Raw genomic sequence first — 16,833 nt, 5'->3', positions numbered from 1 at the left:
TTACAAGTTCTACCATCTCTCTAAAAGTTCTCTCTTATAATGTTGAAATTTCAGTATATTAACAAAATATATACTAATTAGAGGCCTATAGCTCTAAGTGATATGTGCTATGGAATGATAGCTAGTGCTGTAGCAGCTACTAGAATTCTAGTACTCTACCTATTATAATACTAACTAAACAAATTGATTTGTAGGAAATACATGTCAAGTAACTTAAAATGGTGTTAGCAAAATCCTTTCAGGAAGACTCCTTTAATGCTCAGTTACACCTTCACTCAGTAGGTAAGACATTCCTTCATAATACTGGTTGAATTTTATTTATATTGATTTTGGTCAGAACTTTTGTCTCAGGACAGAGACAAAAGTGTCTTCATGCGAGCATTTTGGCTTTAAATATCAGTGACAGGCTTTTCTTTAGACATTTCATTTAAATGACAGTAAACATTAGGACTGCCCTCCTTCAGTTCAATCTGACCTTGGACTCTTGGGACCTTTTGAAATTGCCTACTTATTTCTGTCATCAAGTTTACACCACTCAGATATTAAAATATCGTTACTGATTGCCTTTCTAACTGTAAAGCCTAGTACTTTTGCCTTCTTCTTGTCACAAACAAGTTTTGAAGATTATTGAGCTATTAAGTAAGAATAAACATAAAGAAATTTTTTTAAAATATTCAAAGCTGTTTGTGATGAGGGAAATTTATTTTGCTCCTTGTTAAGGTGCAAGAGTGTAAGTTAGGTGTATACCTTCACTCATCATTTAGAAGTGCCCTCTATGTAATGTAAAAGTTATCACACATCTAAGATGCAGAGCATTATTTTTCTTTAAAGTGTGCTTTTCAATGGAATATCTACTGAAAATAAGAATAATTTTCTATCTGTCTATCCCTGAGTGCCACTGTGGAGTTAGGTCAACTTTGCTAAAATGTATAGGGAGCCTTCATTCCTTTGGCTTAATATCCTAAGTTTGTAGTCTAGCAGTTTTATCCTTACCATTTAGCCACTGCACAAGAACACATGCATTCAAAAGTAAATGTTCTTGATAGTAATAATTGTGGAGAAATTAATGGAATTTAAGGAAGTCAAGTTGGTAACATGTTAATTGCATCTGAGAAAAAAAGCCTGCATTTTTAGATGGGACACAGATGAATACACATTCAGGTTTCCAAGACTGTCACACATATATCTCAAATATTTATAAAAAGGGATAAAAATATTTTTGTATCAGAGTCTTGTTACAGTTACACAGTTGTCCTCTGTCACTGGCTTTTGAGAAGGCAATGAGAGTTGTTTGTCAAGAAAGCACATTCATTTAACATCTGAAAACTTTGTGTTTGGACGTATTTAAAACTGGACCAAGAAATTTAGATTCCTATGAGTATATTTTTAACCAACACAAATTTGGAATTCCTTAGTGTGTCCAAACATTAAAAGATAGTACAATAATGCTTAAGAAAGGACAGAGTTTTCAGGATATGCAAATCTAGGCAGGCAAGAAATGGGGACATGTGGCCCCAAATTCAGGCTACATGGACTAAAAAAATTTCTGCTTCTATTCCCAGACTACCAGGCAGTGAAAGGACATAATTTATGAGAAATGGTGACAGACTTTCCCTTCATTAATACAGTAGCCAGGCCACACAGTGCTATGTTGCCCTACATAAAAGGATCTATTTTTCCTGTGAACATTTCATTTCCTCATTTACTTTTTCATCTGCATTTCTATAATGATTTCAACACAAACTTGCAACTTCCTAGAATCCTATATAATCATACATAATAATATTTTATGGTTAAGCAGATAAAGGAAGTTCCTTGCTTCACATTGTTCTTAAAATAAATTATGCTAAAAGATCATGAACGTTGATCCTCTCCACACTGAAAAGGAGGGCTTTAAAATTAAATAAGCAACATCTAATTTAGGTATAAATAATCTATAAATGGAAATTTCCTGCAATGTATACTTATCCCAAGATCCTCCTGTTGTGTGGTTACAATGGGTATGTATGGTAAAGGAGATCACAGAACCAGTAGTCCTGATGCTCATCCCAGCCATTTTCCTTTATGGAATCTGTGATATCCTCTCAGATTTACCAGTGTGCCTCATTGCATTCATTGAGTAAATCCTGTAGAGAAATGTGAGGATGTGCCTGATGTGTCTCACGGACAGGGAGTCAGCTGTCTGTTCTCCTCAGCTGATCTATACACACACACAGTAACTTCAGCACCTGTGAAACTGCAGCCCTGCTGAGCAGGTACATCATCTGTGCAATTGATACATCTGGCATGTGCCAGATCCATGCATATGGACTATACACTCAATATATGCATATTCAAAATGGGATACCCCCATATGATAAGGGTATATGACATCCACAACTTTGACCCAAAGAAGTAGCAGGAAAAACAATTCCAGCTTGAAAAAGGGACCTGTGCACATGGGTAGCTCCATGATTGCACTTACCTAAGTAAAACTACTGAGTCAAAAAAAGAGCAATAGCAATAAAGAATTATTAACTATACAAATAATTAATCTGATCATAAATAACCTTTTCCTTAAGCTTTTACATGGGAAAAAGCCTCATAAGCTCTTTAATTAAAGATTAACTTTTTTAGTTGTATTTTTTACTGTAAAACATATTCTGTGATCTGTCTTAATTGATAGAGTAAGTCAGCAGCAATTTTTTGTAAGAAGATGTTACCAAGATGGGGATTGTTAGCAACAATTTGAAATCACTGTTTTGGGGTGGATTATCTGATCCTTTTTGTTTGAGATTTGGATCTTCGGGGCTTTTTGCTTTTGTTAGTTGATTTGTTGTGTTTGTTTGTTTGTAATGTGAAGAAATAATTTGGGGCTGCATAATGAAAAAAAGAGAAACTGGATACTTTTGTGACCTAGAATTTAACTTGCTTACTCCTATTTTGGATTACAGTGGTAGTACATTAGTAGTACATGGTTACTCAAGAGCATATGCTGTACCTACTCTATATTTATATTTTCAAGTATCGCAGTCCCTGCCTGAGCTGCTCGTATCCCTATTCCCGGCTTTACCTCATCATAAGGCAAGGAAAGTCAAGCAATAACACTATCACAGTCATATACTGGAGATTCCAGCTCTTCATAAAGACAATTTTGATTTAAAAGCAGATGAACAGGTTGTATGATGCCAGCTCCACTGTCAAGGTCCTATGGGAGTCCTATTGGTGAAATATCAAACTTAGACAAGCCATTGCAAGGTGTTTCACAGATTTTAATCAGGAGTAGATGTAATGCATAATATCAGGTTTCCAGTCAAGAGGATGCCTTTTTCCTACAGGTGGTTTTTAGGGTGGTTGGCAATTGATTTGATGGACTGATTGACACCACAGCTCAGACCATGTACAAGTGTTGTGTAAGCAGGGCATCAATTTTACTATGATGCTTTAAACCATTTATTTATTCAAGTGAGGATGAAAAACCAATATATCTTGCAAATGGCAACAGTATATATTACTGATTAACAGCTGTAAGGTAAAAAAACAAAACAGAAGAGTTATGCTGAGTGGAAAATAAGCTAACTAGAATTTTGTAAATTAAATTTCTAACTTCTAAATATAATTTTGTGATAAAAAACAGAGTAAATGCAACTTTCTGAAACTTACTTTCAATTATCACTGTCAGAATTCAGAAAATATACAAATAAAGTACCAAATATCAGAAACTTGCATTTATTCTCCTTAGGTTTAACTGAAGCAGAGTTCAAGCAATTCTTTTCCTTTGTCACCTTATGGCAAGAAGAGCATATAGATAAAAGGGGCCAAGATTTGTACTTTAGAGAACAAGGTCACAACTTGCTAGCCTTGTACATAGCTCTCTTTTAGTATCTGCTCTTCACTGATTCATCAAAAGTTGTGGGACTCCAGTAATGTCATTAGTACATAGCATACACACAACAAATTATATTGGGCTGAGATGGGAGCAGCAGAAGGAAATGGGTATCATCAGTCAGAAAGTTCCATCTTACATCCCACTATTTTTTCTCTTCAAAATCCTTGCTCTTTTGAGGGCAAATAAATTTCTCTCCATGCCTAATCTTCATAAGGCAAAAGCTAACTCATCTAATGCCATCTGTGAAGAAAAAGAGGTGAAAGCATGAAAGGTGTCACCAGTGTATTGATTAAACACACCCTACTTTTTATGATTTTTTCTTTCCCTTGATACTTCTCACTCCAGGTTACCTGATAATATACAGAAATGACCAAACTACCACTCTGACAGCCTTAGAGAGCACAGGGGAATTGTTTCATGTTCTTCACTAAAAATGTAAAATTGTCTTTCTTTGCTAACATCTAGTATTACCTATACAGAATTTTGCAATACTGACCTTTATGAACAGAGCTCATAAAATCAGACCTAACGTCTGCTCATTGAGAGAAAAATTGTAAACTGACAACACAAGCATCATTTCTGTAAATATCACAGCCTATTAAACAACATATCTGTTTAACAGGTGCTATGAAGCTTCAAATTACTGCAGCAACTCACATTCTTGTCTTTAACAACCTTCCATTCCAAAATGGAGATGTGCAAGAGAGTAAATATTAAATATTAAACTGTTAGAGTTTAAAAGTCCCCTCTGAAACTGTTTTCTTGACAAGTCAATTATGAAAGCACAAACGTGATGTATTTCTAAAACAAGCATCATTATTACTGATTATTTATCTTGGAGTTAAACAAGGATACCCCCAAGCACCATAAAGAATACAAATTAAAAACTTCTTTCTTTCACATCATTACTTCAGGTACAGGCCTTGCTTGCTACTCTGAATACCACCTGAGAGCCAATCTTGCTTTTTTTATATATATGCATTGAGGAGGTGATTTATAAATTGTGGGCTCCTTATTCTGCTGTATGGGCTTTTTTTTAAGGCAATTTTTTTCCTACTGTTTTCTTTTGGAATAATTTCAAATCAATACTAATATAACATATGCATCTCTAATGTCTATATGTATCTGTAGAACCACTATTCAAAAAAAGAATTCACGTATCAAAGTGATCTTCAGGAGATATTTTCCTTTTACCTTTAATAACTGACAGCTTTAATTATTATGGTAACAATGAATGAGACAATAGATGAATGGACAATGAAATGAAGAAATATAATAATACTTGTGTTGATATCTTCAAACAGCCGTATTAAGAAGTATATATTAAGCTTGACAGTAATAATACAGACAAAATGTGAACTACACATTTGTTGTGGACCTCTGCTTAATAAACAGTCGGTGAGTCCATTCTCTCCTACACACAACCATGAAAAAAAATGGCACAGAAAGAAAATATTTCCCTGTATTTTTTTACAAAATTTAGCTAATAAGGGAATTTATTCTAATACCACCATATATAAACCACATATATATAAAACAGCGTAGATTTTATCCCTGAATCATCAGAATCGTGAGTCTGAATATCACCAGATTTTTCTTCCTAGGAAACAAGGTCACTTCTATAAAATGCTTGGAATTAATGCTGTACACCTTGATTACAAAATTATCTGATTTTGTGAGGAAGGCTACGGCATTACAACATCACATTAAGAGACCAGATATCAGACTTAACGGGGTTAAAAAGAAAAAAAATCACACCATCATCACAATCAGTCAGTACAAAATGGCTTTGAATTCCCTGTTCCATCTTTGACTCTATCTTAACAGCAAACCAGAGGGAAAAATCCAATTCCAAAATGTGGAAAAGACCATGTTGCCATGATTGATTATGGGTAAAATTAAACGTTTTGCCAGCTTACCTGATTGAAAGAGAATGAAAAATCACTGCAAAGCCCAGCATCCAAAAATAGTGTAATACATGTCTCCTCCTGAAACAGTCCAGATTTCCATCCACAAAGCCTTACTAATTGATCACAATTTCTGTATTCTCGATGGAAAACACAGAGACCTTTCCAGAATGCTCTCTGCTTCTGCCTCCGCTTCCTGTTCTCAGTCACTCTATGGTACCCAACATATATGAGAAAACAGCTTATTCTGCGCAGGGGGGCCGGGGAGGGGATGCAGGGGCGCAGTGACGAGCCCAGCCCGCAGCACCTGACGTGGCAGCTCCACCTACTGGTGGCGAGCCCGAGCGCGGCGAGCGCAGCCGCCCGGCCTGGAGCCTCCGCTCTGCCGCCTTCCAGCCGGCCGCCTCCCTCTGCTCTGACCGGCGCTGCCAGCAGGCAAGGAGCAGAGCAGACCCACGGAACCACACTAACTATTGAATAACCCTTCCAAATAGCTTTTACATAAAATAATTAAATTTTGAAGCCGTTGGCCTTATACATTGAACAGAGCATTTGGTTTTAAACGTGCTGTTTCCTTTAAAATGCATGGGAACAGAGGAATGTGTAAATAACAGACTCCCTAACTGCCTCCCTAACTGGTGTATGCAGAACTTGCTAATTATCTTGATACTTTCTTATTCATTAAAAACTACCAGGTACTTTTGGCACCATGTTCATGTCTTTCACAAGTGTAAAATGTACTATGCTTATGTAAAATCAAAGCTCAAAGTCTTCCCCTTAGACAGGCTTCCTGAGCATGTGCAGATTTACATCTGCTTACCTAGAATACCTCTGGCCATCCTGGGAAGAATTATTAGAGCACTGGCTCCAGCACCACCTCCTCCACGAGCAGCAGTATTGAGTGAATAATATCCTTCAGGCAGCATATTGTTTTGTCCTGCCTGGCAGCTTGAGGAGCATTGTGTCTGTGGAAAGTGAAGTGTAGAAATGCTGAGCAGTGTCAGCAAGTGTGTGCAATATAATGACTCAAAGCCTTGGGGTAGAGACTGCTGCAGATCCCACCTAATTGAAAATCAAGCTACCAGCTTTCATGTTCAGTCATGTGGGATTTAATAAACAAACACGATTCCTCAAAACAAGAATAAATGAGTATAACAAGCAATTAATATCTTCCTTTCTTGTAGCTCCCGTAGTTCCCTTAAATGCCTCTTCTGCAGAGCTTAGAAACAGCCCTGTTCTCTGGCCCCTGGTCACACAGTTTGTTTTGGAAGCAAGGACCCCAGGGCAGCCAACAGCCAGCACTGTGATGGCCCCTACCAAGTCACAACTGCACAAAGCAGCAGGAGTAGTGATAACTACCTACAACTCATGTCCCATATCCCTCATATCAACAGATATCCCCTTTGCAGTTAGCATTTATCCTAAAACATTTTGTGTCAGTTTGTGAGTAGTCCTTTTGGTTTGAGTTACGCTTGCTGTGGGCTTGACAGATATAAACACCAAATTCCTGAATCTGGCAGCAGGAAACAGGAATACATTTTCAGGGGATGTATGTATTCTGTATGTACAGAATAATCTCTATGTACTAAGCAAAAGAGATGTACCCTTACATTCAAAACGCGTGGGTTTTGTAAACCTGGGGCATAAAGGGACACTTCTCATCATACTGCTCACACAAGTCCCCCTGTTTGCTTCAAAGAGACTTCTTTAATTTTTCATTTTTAATATTAAAAAAAAGTTCTTGGGGGTCTTTGGAAGTTTTCTTTAGAAAGTCTTTATTGTCCAAAGGTAATCATCATCTAGTAACATCAGAGAGTTAAAGGGGAGTAATACATGTTGAATGCAGTTTCTCCTGGAAAAATAAAGAAATGTGAATCTAAATAACAAACCATTTCAACTTTATTAAAAAATAAAAAGCATAGTCCTTAATACTAGCTGTGTAATTCCAACAGAAAAAGGTATATGAAAAACAGTTTTTAACCTGAGCTGGTTCAGAGGTTTGATTCTTTGTTAAGTTTTATAAGAGTTTAGTCTTAATATAGCTAATTTTTGTGAACTAATGTTCCACAAGATGGTTAGATTAAGGTCAAATTACTAGAGAACCCCCAGTCCTGCTTTTTTGTGATACTGTCCTTATATTTATTGCAATCTTCTGAGATATGCCAGTTGGCACAACGACTATACCTAATGTATTTGTCTGTACCAAGACAGGCTTCTCATGGGTGTAGGTGAGCTATTAGAGAAATGTTATGTCACTAATATAAACACTTCAATTATCAATCTTCACACTAAAAGAAGAATCCAGAAAATCTAAGTTTTGTTTGTAGAAATGCTCATGCTGCACAAAGTCATGGTAAGTGTTCATTTACAGAATCACAGAATGGTTGTGTTGGAAGGGACCTCTGGAAATCATGTAACCCAACCTCTCTGCTGAAGCAGGCTCACCTCGAGCAAGTTGCAGGATCACAAACAGCTGGGCTTTGAGTATCTCCAGGCAAGGAGACTCCTCTCTAGGCAGTCTGCTCCAGTGCTCTGTCACACTCAAACTAGAAAAGTTTCTCCTCATGTTCAGATAGAACTTCCTGTGTTTCAGTTTGTGTCCACTGTCTCTTGTTCTGTCTGGGCACCACCTGGGCACCATCTGGTCTCATCTTCTTGAGATTTGTCCTTAAGATATTGTATGCATTGATAAAATCTCCTCTTGGCCATCTCCTCTCCAGGCTAACCAGGCCCAGGTCATGCATAGCTCATGTACGGCCTATATTCTTCTTTATTCATGTACAGACTTTGAATAATGTTCTTAAGAACTTCAAAATCTATCAGTGGCACAAACAAATAGCTGTATACATTTATAATATAAATGCATCATACCATCTATATGGAACAACTCCTCCCAAACCCCTGAATTTTTAAATATGAAAATTTCATTTAAAAAACCCTCTATATTAAATGTATATATGTGATAAATAGTAGATACACAAAATCTCTCTCCTCCCTTTGTTCTGCCTCACTAGATCCCACTGCCAGATCTGAAAATCACAAGTGACCATTCAAAGGACAACAACAAATAGGCTGCCTTGGCAAAAGTAATTTATAACAATTCCAGCGTGACACTTGTTTCAATTTAAATTATGATTACAACTTTTCATGAATCATCACTGAAAGTTCAACTCAGAAATTACATTTAAAAATGTAACTTGAAAACCCCTGACATTTCTAAATAATCTTTCTGGGAATCCTGCCCCAGGTGCAGTTTTGCTCCCAGTAAAGACTGAATACATGCAAAGCTATCCAGTCACTTTTAACTAAACAGCTCAAATACAAATGTTGAAATATCTTAGTTCCAAAGAGGAAAATAATTTTGAAGCGTTAAATATGAATGAGTACATCCCCTGTATGGGGTTTCATAAGGGCAATCCCTGTACATAGCTCACATGTAAGTTTTCAGCAGTTAAGTTATCAAATATTTATTTTATGAATACAATTATTTTTTGTCAACAATTCTTCTTAGTAATTCTCAGGCACTGTTGTGAACTAATATACTTAAAGGCACCAAAATATAAAATGATATTATCTCTAGTCCTTCAACTACTTACCAATGTTACCTGTTGAAAGAAATCAAAATTGCAGTATTTAGCTAAGTGTAATGAACATGACTTTAATTCAAGTTCAACGTTGGCTAATATAAGTGCATAAATCTCTTCAATTTCTCTCTTTCTTTTTCTCCTTTTATCCCTACTGTGCCAAATAAAAAACCCTACTTTTAATAAATTTTGTACCAGCTACTAATGCATATTTACAAGCCATGGACCTAACACAGTAGCTTAGTGGCTTTTCAACTAATAATCTGCATTTTTACTTGAGAATCTATTTTAACAGGCTATAGAGCATACTATCTGAAAAATTATCTGTTTTAATTATTCCTAACATTGTTATAAAGATATATGATCAGCAATCTGTACTTCAAAGGTTATAGGTTTTAATAATAAAAAAATTATTTTAACATTATGTTATTAAATAATAGTTAAACCCCTCCAAATCTTGTAGAACCAATAAGAAGGCCATATGCAAGTGGACTCTGTTGTGATAATTCCATTCATTCAGTAAAAATCAACTAAAAATAATTCACAAAGCATAAAACACCCCAACCACCTTTCATACTGGCCTAAGTGCTTCCAAAATATTGATCTCAGTTTACAAGTTTCCTGTCATTCAGATGAACTACAATTACAATCATAAAGTTATCATGAGCTGAACAAAATGTACACAACAATCACTGCTTAGAGATATCTTAAAATGTTCACTTATAAATGCACATACTCTGTTCATATATTTAGAAAGAGTAGGACTCTTGTGTATCTACATTTTGAAAAAATAAAATCATTGTATGAAACTGATGTCTAAGTTCAAGATAATTACCAGCAAACAATAATAAAATAACTGGTCAATAAAAAAAAAAATTTCTTATGCCAGTGATCCTCAAGGTAAAGGTGGGCCTAACTGCATCTTCAGGAGCTTTGCAGCCAACCTCACTTGGCATTGTTCACTACTCAGTGGGAGATTTGGTGAAAAGTTCCACAGGTTAACTGGAAAGATGTAGCTTTCCCACCATATATGTTCTAAATGTTTCTATCCTCTAGTATGTAGTAGGCGCTGCATCTGCTGCCACTGCAGAAGTAGTTTACAAATTTCCAAGTGGTAGAAGAAATATTTATACTAATCTTGCTAATCTTGCTTGATAAGTTTTTTTTTTAATTTTATGTCTATTCAATCACAACACAGGAGAATCACAGAATGCAACTTATTTCTTAGTAATATGTTTTTTGCATGTCATATGCCTCAAGAACTTACAGGGACAGAGGCAAACAAGTTAGGAGAATTTTGAGAAATATGAGATATTTATGTGAGTAAAAAAAGTTAGAACAGGGGACAGGCACTGACTCAGATAATAAGGGTTCAATATCTAAGGCTCGCACTCTTCTTGTATAACTTTCAGAAATTAATGTATGTATGTGTCTTAGTTCCTCTCCTATGAAATGGAGATAATTCCTGATGTCAGAAGGGGCTATAGCATAAATTAATTTTGTTAGACAACAAAGCTGTAGAGATCAAGAGTGAAGAAATATTTTGTTATTCCTTGTAAAGTCCAAAGTGGCCAACCAGGCCTAGGAAGCTATTATTTCAAGCACCATATGTTCACAGGACATGGACAATGTTCAAAAGGATCTAACATATATATGACAAGACCAATAAACAAAGATGAAATGAAAGCAATCGATTTCAGAGTGAACAAATACAATTTAAGGTAGGCAGATTTTAAGAGGTGGGGAAATGAATTAAATGATACCTCAGCAACAAGTGCACTAGTGTGCTCTCAGAGCTAGTAACAAAATCTAATAATGTTCTCCCAGGACACCTATAAACAGAGAGATTGCATTCATATGTTTTCATTCCATTTATTGCTACTGAGTCATGTGGTTTAATTGGTCAGATGAAGGGTAATCATCACTTGGAGAGAGGGGAGGTTTTGTTAAGCAAACCTCAAGTTATGATTTATTTATTTGCTAGTCTTTAAAAGCTGGAATGCCTAGAATAATTGCTCTGTTTAATAACATATGCTTGCCAAGTTGATCTTGCTGTTGATCTTGCTTTAGAAAGTTTCTCTGTCTCTTATACTACATGTAGCAGTTATCTATACTAAAAATAGTCCCTTTATAACTAAACTATGAAAATATATTACACTGAGAGAGAAACATTTGAAACAATTTACTCCAGCATGTTAAAGAAAAATAATTGTACTTTGATCTGCTTTTGGCCAAGAATGATAAGGACAGAGAACATGTAAGCTGCTGCACTGAATTGTAAAGTACAGGTACACAATGTCACAGAGAGAAAAGATGGAAGTGATATGTTCTTTCAAAAACCATTGTACTTATTCCTTTTCAAATCTTAATCCATCATTGGTCATTAAAAGAGACTTCAGTGTTAGCCTCAGGCAGCAAAGAAATTACTGGCTTCAAAGTTTGAAAATATTGCAAATGTGATATAAAATAGTCCCTTCTTCAAAAGTAGATACCTAGACCAGAGAATTTTTATTATGTAGAAAAATTTTCAGAAATCTTTTAAATTCCAAAGCTTTTTTTTTTTTTCAGGCAGAGGTAAAATGTGGTAGCCTGCACTAATACATCTCAGATGCAAATATTTTAGATCTGAAAGAAATGTAAAAAAATTCAAAGATTGTTAATGATTAATAGTCACCAAAGCAGTTTCTCTTAAAGTAACTGGAACTGGGAAGAGAATATTCTTCATATTTAGAATAACATTAAATTTCAGTTTCACTTCAATGAGTAATTTGCAAAGGTGGCTCTCAGATGTTAAAGGCAAGAATAATAGGCTTTATGATTTCATAAGAACTAAACAAAGGCCAATAACTTTTGATTGAGATTCATTTATATCTTTTTAAAAGATGACGCATCAATAAACCACTGTTCAATCTGCAGACCTGTCTTTTGCCTGAGCAATTTCCAGATTTAGGTCTAGAGTTTGAGAGTTAAGAGATTTGTGGATTAAAAAAAAGATAAAAAGGAAAAGAAAGGGTTCTACATATGTGAAGCAGCTATTTCTTTGAGGCATGTAAATGAGAGGCATAGATAAGTGTCTGTTGGCCAGAACAGCTCCAAGCATTGCTCCTTAAGCTTAACATCCCATGCGCTGTGGAAACTGGAGTTTGACCTTTTGCTCCGTCTCTTCTGGGCAAATGTTTTTGCATGATTTAGAAGAATGGTTATTTTTTATGCAGATGACTGTTAGCCATGCTCTAAGAGGCAAAGAGAGATTTCTGGTAGAAATGAGCTCTATCAGCATGGCTGAATAAGCAGAGAGATTCTTCCAGCTATCCTAGTTTTAGGAGACTTGAAAAAAAATCAGAAAATGAGATTTATTCAATGCATATTTGTTTTCATTCCTATGGAGTTCCTATGAGTGCTATTAAAATGGTTAATAAAACCAGGAATAAATCATGTTTGTAGGTGTTCAATAGCTTTAGGAGATTTAGATTCAGCTATGAGAGATTTGCTAGGATCTCTTTGGATCTCTTCTTAAGTTTTCATAGAGAAACTCTTTACTTTCTCACTGTAACTGCTTGAAAGTTTGTGCCACTTTGTGAAAAACCCAGTTTTTATGGGAAAATAAAACCTTAGAAAACTCCAGAGAATCTCAGCAGTTAAGTCTATTTAATTACTGTGGCACTTTATTGTGGTATATCAGAGATCTTATAATATCTTACTTTAATTTTACTTCTCATGAAGATACAGAAAATCAAATCTCACTTTGCCAGTGAGCTTTAGCACTAAGATGTAATTGCCATGTACCTACAGATTTTAGAAGTGAGAAGTGAGTAGAAGGATTAAGATTACATAATAAAAGCTTTTCTGAGTTTGTCTATATTTTTTATAATGCAACTGAAATTCATATTTATTACCAGTACACCTTTAACTAAATTGCTCCTCTACTGCAAAGAATTACATATTAGTAGTATTCTAAATAATAAAAATTAATATAATTTTCAAATTTCTTCCATAAGTTTTATCTCACTTTTAATAGTACAGATGTTATTAATTCAAATGATATTTTTTCTTAGATAGCATAGAAGTTCCTGTTTAGTTTATGAAGCTGAATTAATATTCAAATCTTTAATATTACGTACTCCAATGAAATTATAATTTTCCAAAAAATACATTCAAAAAGTGACTTTAGAATTAGGCTTTTGGATATGAGCTTCAGCATTTTTGATCTCAAGTAGGCCTATATGCATTTATGACGTATTTCAACATTTATACAAGGTTGTCAAAGTATATTCCAAAGGAAGGTGCTGGGAGATGCGGGCACTGCGGAGCAGAGCCCGTGGAGCAGGGCCGCGCTCCAGCACCGCGGACAGCGCCGGCTGAGAGAAACAGCGGCGGCACTTCGCGGGGAAACCCCTCACGAGTACGAGTAGGTCTGCATAAAGGAGTATTTTAAGGAAAAAGTTCCTTAAAGTCAAACTAGAGCGCATTTTTTGGTGCCAACGGGATTTCTAAGGGATTTCAGTCCATGCTCGCACAGTAGGTATTTTGAACTATTATTATCACTGCTTGCACTATTTTAGTATTTTGGAGTCCTTTCAGGGTCCAAGATCCCATAGCAGAGCTTGAACAAGCATGAAAATGGATCATTTTCCTGGGACACTCCAAGGCTTTGGAATAACTGTGATGAGTGGTTTAAGCTGACAAAAATATCCGTCATTACTCAAATGGACTGTCTCTTCAGCTACTACCTTGTGTTGACAACACTGATTTTTGTGATGAGTTAGATCATGGATCCCAATTCTAAGTCCATGGTTTTCATCTAGATCCATTCCTAGTTAACTCTGCACTTTTTTTCTCCCCCAGGCCCCATGTTTTGGTATGATTAAATTTTCCTCCACAGCTGAGAATTGCTGAGCCAACCCCACATGCAGGTGGCTGCTAGCTGTGTGATGTGACAGAGCAGGTGTATGTGATAGAAATAGAAGATAAAAGTAGAAACAGTCAGCTACACAGCATTCCAGTGTAAGGTATCCTTTAGTAACACTAAATCCAACACTGCTATTATAGGAATTGTGGCTAGAGACAACTGGGGTGAGGCAGCCAATTTGTACATTAGTCTTTTACAACTAATAGTATTCAGAATACCAAAGATCAGTTCTAAGATGCTATAAAATGCAATGGAGCCTTGGATTAAAATAAGTAAAACAGATCACCCTAAACACTCTTTATTGAGCAATAATATAATAGTTCTTGCTACATCCAAACATTCATTCCTTCTGTCTTACTTAACAACTTTATTTTTCTTCTGGCTTTCAATAAATATATAGATGTCATTTGTGTTTTGCAGGATCAATAATCAAAGGAAAAAACCCAACACATTTACTTGCTACTATATCTGTAGTGGGGAGTTGTGCACAAAGAATGATTTATTTCTAAACAGAACGTGCATTAGTACATAGTAAAATAAAGATATCTGGCAGTACCTTGAGTTTTCTGCAGTTATGTGTATACTGATGCATTCAAATATTTACCTCATTGTAAAAAAAAAAAAAAAAAAAAAAAAAAGAAAAGAAAAAAAAAGACAAAATCGTGTTGTGTACTTTAAATGTCAAGGCAGTTGTCAAGAATTGGTAAGCACTGCTCAGTGCTCCCGTTCCTGTATTTAAAGCTGTGTACTCGAGGGTAACAGGCTGTGCGGGCAGGGTGTGCGGGCTCCAGCGCGCTCGGTCCTGCCAGGAGGTGGAGCCAGCACGGAATCCGCTGCCGCTTCGTTTCCTCCCTCTCCGCTCTCCCCCCTCCTTTTTTTCCCCCACAACCAATTTTCTGATCGATGCTGGGATTCAAGGAGTGAATCTCAGAACAGGAAGCAGGCGAAGAGACTACAGAATACTGCAGAGGCTCCTTTGTTGCTTTTATGGGGAGGTTCTTTATTTCTTTCCTTTTTCATTTCAGTGAAATCAGGAGTTTACAAGCTTCTTTGCCCAGGAACCTGTACCTGCAGTAGAAGGAGCCTCTCATCATCTATCTACAAGTGTATGGATATTTCTTATGCTATGATTTTTAATCCTCCTTTAATCAGGTAAGACAACATTATATTTAATTATAATGCTAAAAGCCAACAAATTCTAGCTGGTTTTTACCAAGATTCTTCTATTCTGGTGCCACACCTAGTTTTCAATTAATATTAATAGAGCAAGAGGAGAGGAAATAATAGCCATCTTTGCCACTGCATGGATTTTTCATAGCATTCAATCAGGTCTTAGCACAATAATGAAAAATGATGTTGCTCTTTGCAGCTTTCTGATCCTATGTTTTTTAAGCACGCATGTTCATAATAAGAATTATTTTTGAGTTTGTGTTTTTCATCTTAATTGTGGTAATTTGTTGCTGCTGTTTTAAGGTAGTCATCCACAAGTGTTTTCTTTTTCTGTGGGAGGCTATATTGGTGCTGTATTCTGAATACAAATTGGAGGGTCTTTTAAAGCACACAACTGCATCTCTGGGATTGCACAATTTTGATGCAGAGATGTACTGTTGCTTCTTTATAGCATTTTCAGTGTGAGGCTGTCTTTACTTCATAAATTCATCTATTTTTTTTTCTGTGAGGCATAGGAGATTTATAGGATTCTCCCCTCCCTCATCTCCCAAAACAGCCTCTCCCTGATGGAAGACAGAATGGAGGACTTGTCTGTGACTAAACATGGTTTTGCACTGCTGCATATACCATATGAAACACATCTGTTTTGTGACTTGTTTTTTATATATAAGAATGAAATTTTTATTTTGAAACTTCATTCCATATTGCATGAGAGAGAAAAAAATATTCCTTTCATTATTTTTTTAGAAGCATGATACCCACTGGGAGAGACAGCAGAATGACTCAGGAGGTGGGAAGCTCATGCAGCACCCCCTGACTCTTCTTTCAAACCTTCTGGTCTTTTTTCTACCTTCTCTTCATTACAGCAATAATGGTTTTAGTTGGTAAAAACAACACAGAAATGCATTGACTTACAAAGTCATAGATCAGAGAAGGGTCTCAATAACCAGGTTGTGAAAAATACAGAGAATGTGCAATCAGTTTTTTCCCTGTTGCTTTCTATTATAAGGTGTTAAGTAGCACTTCATCAAAATTTTCACACACCTGTGAAAAGGCAAACTTTTTTCTTTTTGTGGTGATTAGTGAAGCAACAGAAAATTGCCTGTTGGGATTTGAATGCTCGATGCTGTGTTGGCTTTAGATGATTCCATAGATACAAGTAAAACATTAAGAAGGTTCACATACATTCTCGCCATCTCTGCAGGTTGCCTGCTTAGCTGCATTCTTCTGATCAATGTTTTCAATATGCGTTATCTGGTTATGGCTGAGCCATTGCAATGTCTGAAGGTCTCTTCACTAGATGGTAAAGGTTCCTTCATTATTGAACAGATCTGGAGAAATGATGAATGATCATGTCCAAATGATCTGCTATTTCCTCTGGTGACAAATGCATTA

General features: G+C 36.0%; 2 protein-coding genes across 9 annotated transcripts in view; one reads left to right on the top strand and one right to left on the bottom strand.

Moving 5' to 3' along the window:
* LOC129122356 (sodium channel protein type 2 subunit alpha-like) overlaps positions 1–6,063 on the bottom strand; it is a 66,245-nt gene extending 60,182 nt beyond the window's left edge. For 3 of the 5 annotated variants that reach the window (XM_077181475.1, XM_077181480.1, XM_077181481.1), the window contains exon 1: positions 5,788–6,062. The gene's annotated coding sequence lies outside the window, so the exon portion shown is untranslated. Of the gene's footprint in view, positions 1–5,787 lie in introns of all 5 variants that reach the window. The other 2 variants (XM_077181478.1, XM_077181479.1) reach the window with 1 other exon arrangement.
* Positions 6,064–15,082: 9,019 nt separating this feature from the next.
* The window catches only part of SCN2A (sodium voltage-gated channel alpha subunit 2), a 73,633-nt gene continuing 71,882 nt past the window's right edge, over positions 15,083–16,833 (top strand). For all 4 annotated transcript variants that reach the window (XM_077181468.1, XM_077181465.1, XM_077181467.1 and 1 more), the window contains exon 1: positions 15,083–15,420. The gene's annotated coding sequence lies outside the window, so the exon portion shown is untranslated. The remainder of the gene's footprint in view (positions 15,421–16,833) is intronic.

The sequence above is a fragment of the Agelaius phoeniceus genome, chromosome 7 (assembly GCF_051311805.1).
Source record: "Agelaius phoeniceus isolate bAgePho1 chromosome 7, bAgePho1.hap1, whole genome shotgun sequence".
NCBI lineage: Eukaryota > Metazoa > Chordata > Aves > Passeriformes > Icteridae > Agelaius > Agelaius phoeniceus.
This window is presented reverse-complemented; position numbering and strand designations above follow the sequence as displayed.